General features: G+C 34.6%; 1 long non-coding RNA gene across 1 annotated transcript; it reads right to left on the bottom strand.

Moving 5' to 3' along the window:
• Window positions 1–5,035: 5,035 nt before the first annotated feature.
• Window positions 5,036–10,309, bottom strand: LOC143233356 (uncharacterized). Its single transcript, XR_013018107.1, has 3 exons — window positions 10,235–10,309; window positions 5,392–5,478; window positions 5,036–5,077 (listed from the first exon to the last, which is right to left on the bottom strand). It is a non-coding gene; the product is annotated as an uncharacterized LOC143233356 (long non-coding RNA).
• Window positions 10,310–10,561: the final 252 nt, after the last annotated feature.

Raw genomic sequence — 10,561 nt, 5'->3', positions numbered from 1 at the left:
GTTGAATGTTGAACTATGTACATCACAGTGACAGTAGAATGTTAAACTATGTACATCACAGTGACAGTAGAATGTTGAGCTATGTACATCACAGTGATAGTAGAATGTTGAGCTATGTAAATCACAGTGACAGTAGAATGTTGAGCTATGTACATCACAGTGACAGTAGAATGTTGAGCTGTGTACATCACAGTGACAGTTGAATGTTGAACTATGTACATCACAGTGACAGTAGAATGTTGAGCTGTGTACATCACAGTGACAGTTGAATGTTGAACTATGTACATCACAGTGACAGTAGAATGTTGAGCTGTGTACATCACAGTGACAGTAGAATGTTGAACTATGTACATCACAGTGACAGTAGAATGTTGAGCTATGTACATCACAGTGACAGTAGAATGTTGAGCTGTGTACATCACAGTGACAGTTGAATGTTGAACTATGTACATCACAGTGACAGTAGAATGTTGAGCTGTGTACATCACAGTGACAGTAGAATGTTGAACTATGTACATCACAGTGACAGTAGAATGTTGAGCTGTGTACATCACAGTGACAGTTGAATGTTGAACTATGTACATCACAGTGACAGTAGAATGTTAAACTATGTACATCACAGTGACAGTAGAATGTTGAGCTATGTACATCACAGTGATAGTAGAATGTTGAGCTATGTAAATCACAGTGACAGTAGAATGTTGAGCTATGTACATCACAGTGACAGTAGAATTATTACTAATTATGTAGTATAAAACACTGTAACTATACTAATTATGTAGTATAAAACACTGTAATTATACTAATTATGTAGTATAAACACTGTAATTATACTAATTATGTAGTATAAGACACTGTAATTACACTAATTTGGTAGCATAAGACACTGTAATTGTACTAATTATGTAATATAAAATAATGTAATTATACTAATTATGTAGTATAAAACACTGTAACTATACTAATTATGTAGTATAAAACACTGTAATTATACTAATTATGTAGTATAAAACACTGTAATTATACTAATTATGTAATATAAAATACTGTAATTATACTAATTATGTAATATAAAATACTGTAATTATACTAATTATGTAGTATAAAATACTGTAATTATACTAATTATGTAGTATAAAACACTGTAATCATACTAATTATGTAATATAAAATACTGTAATTATACTAATTATGTAATATAAAATACTGTAATTATACTAATTATGTAATATAAAATACTGTAATTATACTAATTATGTAGTATAAAACACTGTAATTATACTAATTATGTAGTATAAAACACTGTAATTATACTAATTATGCAGTATTAAACACCGTAACTATACTAATTATGTAGTATTAAACACCGTAATTATACTAATTATGTAGTATTAAACACCGTAACTATACTAATTATGTAGTATAAAACACTGTAAGTATACTAATTATGTAGTATTAAACACCGTAACTATACTAATTATGTAGTATTAAACACCGTAACTATACTAATTATGTAGTATTAAACACTGTAAGTATACTAATTATGTAGTATTAAACACCGTAACTATACTAATTATGTAGTATAAAACACTGTAAGTATACTAATTATGTAGTATAAAACACTGTAAGTATACTAATTATGTAGTATTAAACACCGTAACTATACTAATTATGTGAGTATTAAAACACCGTAACTATACTAATTATGTAGTATAAAACACTGTAAGTATACTAATTATGTAGTATAAAACACTGTAAGTATACTAATTATGTAGTATTAAACACCGTAACTATACTAATTATGTAGTATTAAACACCGTAACTATACTAATTATGTAGTATAAAACACTGTAAGTATACTAATTATGTAGTATAAAACACTGTAAGTATACTAATTATGTGGTATTAAACACCGTAACTATACTAATTTATGTAGTATTAAACACCGTAACTATACTAATTATGTGGTATAAAGGCACTGTAAGTATACTAATTATGTAGTATTAAACACTGTAATTATACTAATTATGCAGTATTAAACACTGTAATTATACTAATTATGTAGTATAAACACTATAACTATACTAATTATGTAGTATAAAACACTGTAATTATACTAATTATGTAGTATTAAACACCGTAACTATACTAATTATGTAGTATAAAACACTGTAGGTATACTAATTATGTAGTATAAACACTATAACTATACTAATTATGTAGTATAAACACTGTAATTATACTAATTATGTAGTATTAAACACTGTAATTATACTAATTATGCAGTATTAAACACCGTAACTATACTAATTATGTAGTATTAAACACCGTAACTATACTAATTATGTAGTATTAAACACTGTAATCATACTAATTATGTAGTATAAACACTATAACTATACTAATTATGTTGTATTAAACACTTTAATTATATTAATTAGGTAGTATAAGACACTAATTATACTGATTAGGTAGTATTAAACACTGTATCTGCACTAATTATGCAGTATTAAACACTGTAACTATACTAATTATGCAGTATAAGACACTAATTATACTGATTAGGTAGTATTAAACACTGTATCTGCACTAATTATGCAGTATTAAACACTGTAACTATACTAATTATGCAGTATTAAACACTTTAATTATATTAATTAAGTAGTATACTCTTGAAAACAAGAAACGCAAAAGGGATATTTTTGTTATTTTAAAGAGAAATATATGTAATAACGTTACAAGCTCAGAGTATGTGATGCTACACGTGTTAAGGCACTGATTGTCAGACCAAAATGACAATAAAAATTGTGCACTTTGAAAACGGAGGAAAACATCGGATGTTTCGCCAAAATGCATGCGTGTCCAATAACTTTGTTTGAGAGATCTGCATGTTCTGCAAGTGCAACATGTGAAAAATCCCAATAAAAGTGACGGGTTCTTGGTTTCCATACCTCAGTATTAAGCCACCGACACGCAATACAGTTACGCCAAGACTGACTGAAGCACAACGCAACAACGCCATTTGTCGCTTGGAAGCAGGCGAATCTCGATCAGATGTTGTCAGAGCTGTGAATGTCCACCCAAGCACCATCACAAGGCTATGGAATCGTCACCAACAACATGGATCAACTCGTGACCGTCCACGATCTGGCAGACCTCGTGTGACCACGCCCGCACAAGATCGCAACATCCGGTTACGTCACCTTCGAGATAGGACCACCACTGCGATGTCTACTGCCTCAACCATACCAGGGCTGCGTAGGATTTCCGATCAGACCGTACGCAACCGTCTACGAGATTCGTAGGCCCCATGTGCAACCCATCATGGTGAACGTCAACGATGTTTTTCAACATGACAACGCCCGTTCTCACACAGCCCGACTCACCACTGTCTTCTTGAGACACTACAACATCAACGTTCTTCCCTGGCCCTCCAGATCACCAGATTTGAACCCCATCTTTGGGACGAGTTGGACCGACGTCTGCGACGGCGACAACCTCAACCGCACTCTACCTCAGCTTGCAGCAGCTTTGCAGGCTAAGTGGACAGCCATTCCACAGGATGTGATTCGTCATCTCATCGCTTCCATGGGCAGGAGATGCCAAGTAGTTATTGATGCTCACGGGGGGCATACTCGTTATTGACGTTGAGTGACGTTAAACTTCACCTAGTGAGCGTGGACTTCGCCTTTGCAGACTTTGAATGTTCAGCAGTGAATGTGCAAAGTTTTACACATGTCATACAGAACTACGCGGAATAAACTTCGTAACAATTTGTCTCATATTTTACCTTTTGCGTTTCTTTTTTTGAAGAGTATATAAGACACTAATTATTCTGATTAGGTAATATTAAACACTATTATTACGTAGTTATTTTCGTGTCCCTCGCCAATTCCTGATTAGTCTAGCTATCTCGTAGTTCTCCAAATTATCCAGAGTTGCTTAGAATCTCCACTGCATCTCCAGATCCAGAATGGAGATACTACAGAGTCTTGTGCATATTTGTCGTACAAACACCTTGCGAGTAATTCATGCTCTTATCTGGTCTAACAAGGAAGAAATATTAGCTGTCTAGTAGATTTCACAAAGTTGATAGATGAATTAGAGTTATTAATAAGCATATCTGAAGAATTATTATTGCAAAAGTACAAGCGGAATTATGTATAAAAGAATATATTGGGATAAATTGGTTGGTAACTTGTTCATTGTAATTTCAATGATAATGAATATAGCAGAAGATATAATTAATTAACATATTGTCGTTGAGAATGGAAAGCAATAATTTTGACATCGAACTGTTTCAAAATAGTTTGGAAACTTTGATGGAGACGAGTGTATGAATATCTCGTATTAAATGTTATATTAAACAGTCTCCACGTGAATTTTTTTTATTCCAAACGTTTGCCTCCTCCAGTTGGTGGTTTGTATGCTTAACTCATGACTGCATAACCTGGCATTAAAAATGAACAAATGTATTTCTAACTGGTGCTGAGTCGAACCCAAACAACTTCATACTTGTTAGTTCGTTACGTAATAAATATCCAGCTATATTTCTAAACCCTGAAGTGTTTTCGTTAATATCTGAAGACGTTGACGCAAAACCTCTTTTCGTCTCTTAAGATTTTCTTCCATAATTAATGCTTCCTTAATAAGTTCGTCCAGTCGCTTCAGTGAGAAGTTTTCAAAAGCTCCACTGTCACTGAAATAAAAAGTTGTCATAACAAGTCATTCCCAAAAATGTAACTTTTTCTGTCCATACCAATAAACTTTTATAAAGGTTATGCCATCAGTTCTCACCTTCGTTAACAATACATTGAAGATTATAATGGATATAAGTTAATACATGAATATATATACATGTATAGATATACTGTCAGTCGCTTATAATAAAGAATATAAGAAATGATGTTAAAACAGGCTACCAAGAAAACTGTAAGGCTTTCATTTGACAGAAACGTAAAACAAATAGTATAGTCTGAATTCATGTAAGAAAAATAAACACATTAATGTTGTGTTTACAACTCACCTCAATGCTCTATCCACTTTATACACACCATTTTAGCTTCCTGTCCTTGGTCTGTATGAATAACGTAAAACAAAACATTCTTTATAATTAAAACAGTAGATATGGCTATGACTTACATGGTTATATTTCGTATTTTTTACGATAGGAATTCTTTATCTAATTTCTACATATTCTCACATTCCACTGCAGATAAAGGATTTCACTTTGCTTACAACAGAAATTGTGTTAACTGATATTTGGACCCTTATATTATACAGTTATCAAACGGTATCATTAAGCCTAATATTTATAAATTTTTGAAGCACAAAAAGTGTTTCCAGAATCATTGTTTTGTAGCATTATGCACATTTTGGTAGCCAGCTTACCTTTAAGTAATTTCTCCAGAAAACGTTTGGAGTCACCTTGATGGATCGACTCCTGCTGTATAGTATCACCTCCACCACATTCTGGGTCTAGGTAGACGAAGGTTCTTAAATTACTGCTCAGGAACTTTCTATTAAACTTATTCTAACTTTAACCAGGACTGAAGTTAGTTGGTATCTTCCTCTAAAGACACTGACTTTAAATTATATTTTTCTACTTGATTAAAACAACGAGCATAAAAGTTTATCATTATGAAATACTTTTAATGGTGTACTTTAAAGTATATTTTACTGTTAACATGTATCTTGTTATTTTTGTTATCCAGTTTCCAACCTTGGAAGAAGCAGGTCGGTGGCTTTTTGGCTAGTCACTTAAAAAACTGTAGCTTCCCATAAAAGGGTATACAGATTGTGTACACTTGGTTTGTTTCTTTGTGAAAACTACACAGTTGCTATATGTCCCCCACACACACACACACTAATTTCGAACCGACAGTCATGAGCGAAAGTTGTCATTGAATGGTACATCGCCAAAATGTTCTTTGATTCAACAAATTTCGATGTTTGAGAATATTCGGAATTCTGTTTGTATAGCAAGCATTACATGTGAAACTTAGACAGTCCCAATTGTCTAAGATGGCCCATATGTTGTCGCTATAAACCCAGTATATATATGATATTATACCACCATTAACTGGGTTAGTGATACCACTTTATTTTACGTCTGACAATAATAACTTTATAAAATTATACAGTTATGACAAAGTGTTCGTACCCTTGCGTCCCGAGTAGTTTTTTTGCTCATAATTTAAAAAAAGTCTCACGATTAGGCGAATAGACGTAAGGTATATTATAAATATTATACTAACACACATTTACATAAATTTCTATGTAAACTGAACAAAAAATAAACTGTTTAAAAACAAATAACCAAAAATAGGAGGAGCAGAAAGTGTTCGTACATTTCAAAACGTGTGAAAACTGATATTCCCGTAAAAATTTTGTTTAGTTTGGCGAATAAACTACATTATACCATTCCAACTTAGCGCCGTCTCCGTCATTATCTGCTTGGTCATCATGGCTAACAGGAAACAACTGTCCAGTGATTTAAAACCGAATTATTGTAAAATACAAGTCTCGTGTGTCTCTTTCCGGTATTGCTACACAACTTAATGTGCCGAAATCTACTGTTCAAAGCACAATTGCCAAGTTTAAGATTACAGGATCAACTGCTAGCCTCTCTCGTTCCGGACGCCCCACCAAAATTCCAGAGAGAACCAAGAGGAAGGTTCTCAGAGAAGTTAGTAGGAATCCTCGTTTAACACGAAATGACATACAGAAAATGGTAAGAAAAACTGGGGTTGAAGTAAGCACCTCTACAGTTACGAACATATTACGCTCTCCTGGATTCAAAGTATGCCGTCCTCGTAGAACTCCATATTTAAAGCCTGTTCATTTAGAAGCACGATTGAGGTATGCAAGAAAGTATGTAAATAAACCCTTTACCTATTGGAAGAGTATCCCTTGGTCAGACGAGACTAAAATCGAGCTTCTCGGCCACAATGATGTTCGCAATATTTTCCGTAAGAAGGGGGAAAGAAATCTTCCAAATAACACCGTCCCTACAGTTAAACACAGAGGTGGCTCGATCATGCTATGGGGTTCCTTCAGCTCTTCTGGTGTAGGCAGCCTTCACCGCGTCAACGAAATCATGAAAAAAGAAGAGTACGTTGATATATTGTTTGTTTGTTTTGGAATTTCGCACAAAGCTACTCGAGGGCTATCTGTGCTAGCCGTCCCTAATTTAGTAGTGTAAGACTAGAGGGAAGGCAGCTAGTCATCACCACCCACCGCCAACTCTTGAGCTGCTCTTTTACCAACGAATAGTGGGATTGACCGTCCCATTATACGCCCCCACGGCTGGGAGGGCGAGCATGTTTAGCGCGACGCGGGCACGAACCCGCGACCCTCGGATTACGAGTCGCACGTCTTATGCGCTTGGTCATGCCAGGCCATTAGTACGTTGATATATTAGGCACTTATACTAAGAATGATGCTCGGAATCTTGAATCTTCCAGCATGACAATGACCCTAAGCACACATCGAAATATGTGCAATCGTGGTTGCAGAAGAACAATATAAGCGTTCTGAAGTGGCCATCGCAGTCACGCGATCTCAATCCAATTGAAAACGTTTGGCATGAGTTGAAGACCAGGGTTCATCAGCGTCATTCGAAAAAACTTGCAAGAGTTGGAGGCCTTCTGTAAAAAAGAATCGAAGAAAATGCCAGTCGAGTGATGTCAAACGATCATGGAGGACTATGAGGAGAGATTGCGCCAAGTAATTCACCTAAAAGGCTACACAACTGACCATTAAAGTAGACGCACAAACACTTTCTGCCCCTCCTATGCTTGGTTATTTGTTTATAAACAGTTTATTTGTTGTTCAATTTACATAGAAATTTGTGTAGATGTGTATTAGTAGGGTATTTATAATATACTATACGTCTATCAGCCTAATCGTGATACTTTTTTAAGTTATGAGCAAAAAACTTCTCGGGACGCAGGGGTTTTGTTTTGAATTTCGCACAAAGCTACTCGAGAGCTATCTGTGCTAGCCGTCCCTAATTTAGCAATGTAAGACTAGAGGGAAGGCAGCCTGTTATCACCACCCACCGCCAACTCTTGGGCTACTCTTTTACCAACGAATAGTGGAATTGACTGTCACATTATAACGCCCCCACGTCAGACGTAAAATAAACTGGTATCACTTACCTAGTTATTGGTGGTATAATTTTTAATCATACACTGGGTTTATAGCGACAACATATGGGTACGAACACTTTCTGTCGCAACCGTACCACCGTTTCATGTTTTATTGAAATATCTCTCTATATATCTTTGCAAAGCAATTTTCTTTATTATAATGTGTTTAGATTTTTTTTCCCTGAATGATACATAATCTAATTGGTCACTAAACACCATGTTTCTGAAAGTTTGAAATGTAACTGACAAATTAATTATACTTTTCATAATATATTACTACTAGGCCTACTATAATTTTTAACACTGTATTATTTACCTACTTCCATAGGGATTTAAAATAATTAAAAAAGTGTATTACAATAATATTCCAACTACGTTATGTTCACTACATCTGTTGCTGACGCCACGTTTCGCTCATTTTAGAGCTCAACGGATTGGTTGGAATACAACAAATACAGTAGAGCGTATCAGAGAACGCGGCAAGTATTTCGGTTTAAAATTTAACTGGCCCCTAGCCGGAGCTCTGACGCAAAATCAACAGTAGGCGCTTAGAAATTTATTTTCTCTCTTCACAACTACAGTTTGTTTGTTTGCAAAGCTACTCGAGGGCAATCTGCACCAGTCGTCCCTAATTTAGCAGTCTAAGACTACAGGGAAAGCAGCTAGTCATCACCACCCACCGCCAACTGTTGGGCTACTCTTTTACCAACGAATAGTGGTATTGAGCGTACCTTTATAACGCCCCCACGGCTGAAAGGGTGAGCATGTTTGGTGCGATCGGGATTCGAACCCGCCACCATCGGATTACGAGTCGAACGCCTTAACACGCTTGGCCATGCCGGGCCCACAAATACAGTTGTCGTAGGAACACAATTTTTACAAACCATTTGTTACAACAGTTCTTTTGGTGTGTACACAGCAGCAACTGTTGTTGTTGTTGTGGTTGACAAATATAATTTTTTTTATTCTATGGAGAAAATAAATTTTTATTATTAAAATTTATTCTGTTTCAAAAATTGAATAAAACATCAAAGACAAAAATATTAGATTAGAATTTTCAGGTAAAGGAACTAAGAACATAATACCAACTAAAAACAAAACTTAAAACTCAAAACCTTTGATTTTAATAAGCGTTTATAAACTTATATGGCCCGGCATGGCCTAGCGCGTAAGGCGTGCGACTCGTAATCCGAGGGTCGCGGGTTCGCGCCCGCGTCGCGCTAAACATGCTCGCCCTCTCAGCCGTGGGAATGTATAATGTGACGGTCAATCTCACTATTCGTTGGTAAAAAAGTAGCCCAAGAGTTGGCGGTGGTTGGTGATGACTAGCTGCCTTCCCTCTAGTCTTACACTGCTAAACTAGGGACGGCTAGCACAGATAGCCCTCGAGTAGCTTTGTGCGAAATTCCCAAACAAACAAAATAAACTTATATAGAAATGTTCATTCAAATAAATAATTATATTAAATGTCTCGATATTAGTTTCTGTATATTATGACGTACATTTTATTGTATTATTGATTCAAAATTTCAATGTTAGAGATATGTGAATGTTTAAAACAAAATCCCACTTCATCATACCTGTAAGGCCCATTTTATGTCAACAGATTGACTGATAAATTCACGTAAGTCATTACATTTCTTGGAATGGCACCTGTGTAGTTTTGTGCTTACCAATAAAAAACAACCGAGGTTTAAGGTACAAACCGTAATAGTTTAATTCCATATATGTATATTTTGTTAGACGTAATATATGAAAATTGTAATACAAGACTTCAGTAAAAATGTATAATGTAACTGAACAAAATTCTCGTTGTTTTTTATACGTCTTAACCTTAAAATTAAATTTATTTTTTCAAATCATTGTTTAATGTTACAATTCATTATGGATTAGACTCCAAACCACACGGATTTATGGTCATAAAATATTGTATTAAATGTCCTCGGTTGTATAATTTGAGAGACAAAATACATAGTGTTAAATTCAAAATTTCTGAATGGGGTAAAATATAGCGTTATAGCTAGCTGCAATATATACAATAAAAGCACCCAAATTTAAAACGTATTACAACAAATTCATACTTTCCATCCAAAGTTCAAAACTGTCTTTCTTTGGAGAAGAATTTCCTAACGCCAACTCCAAATTACTGGGAGCCTATAAGCAAGGAAATTATGTTTAGATGTCATTATTGGACGTTGTGGTCAACATATAATAAAAAACGCAACAAATAATGTTACCTGTAAGTAAAATTAATAAAATATTGATTTAGGAGTTTGAATAAAAATGGCTTTGATAACAACCAACCCTGACGTTACGTATTTATAAAAATTAAACCGTCTACCTACATCTGAAATTGTACGTTTATCACTGGTACTAATGTAAAACAATATCAAGATTAAAGAGAAAAA

This window comes from Tachypleus tridentatus, chromosome 12 (assembly GCF_004210375.1).
Source record: "Tachypleus tridentatus isolate NWPU-2018 chromosome 12, ASM421037v1, whole genome shotgun sequence".
In the NCBI taxonomy this organism is placed as follows: Eukaryota; Metazoa; Arthropoda; class Merostomata; order Xiphosura; family Limulidae; genus Tachypleus; species Tachypleus tridentatus.
This window is presented reverse-complemented; position numbering and strand designations above follow the sequence as displayed.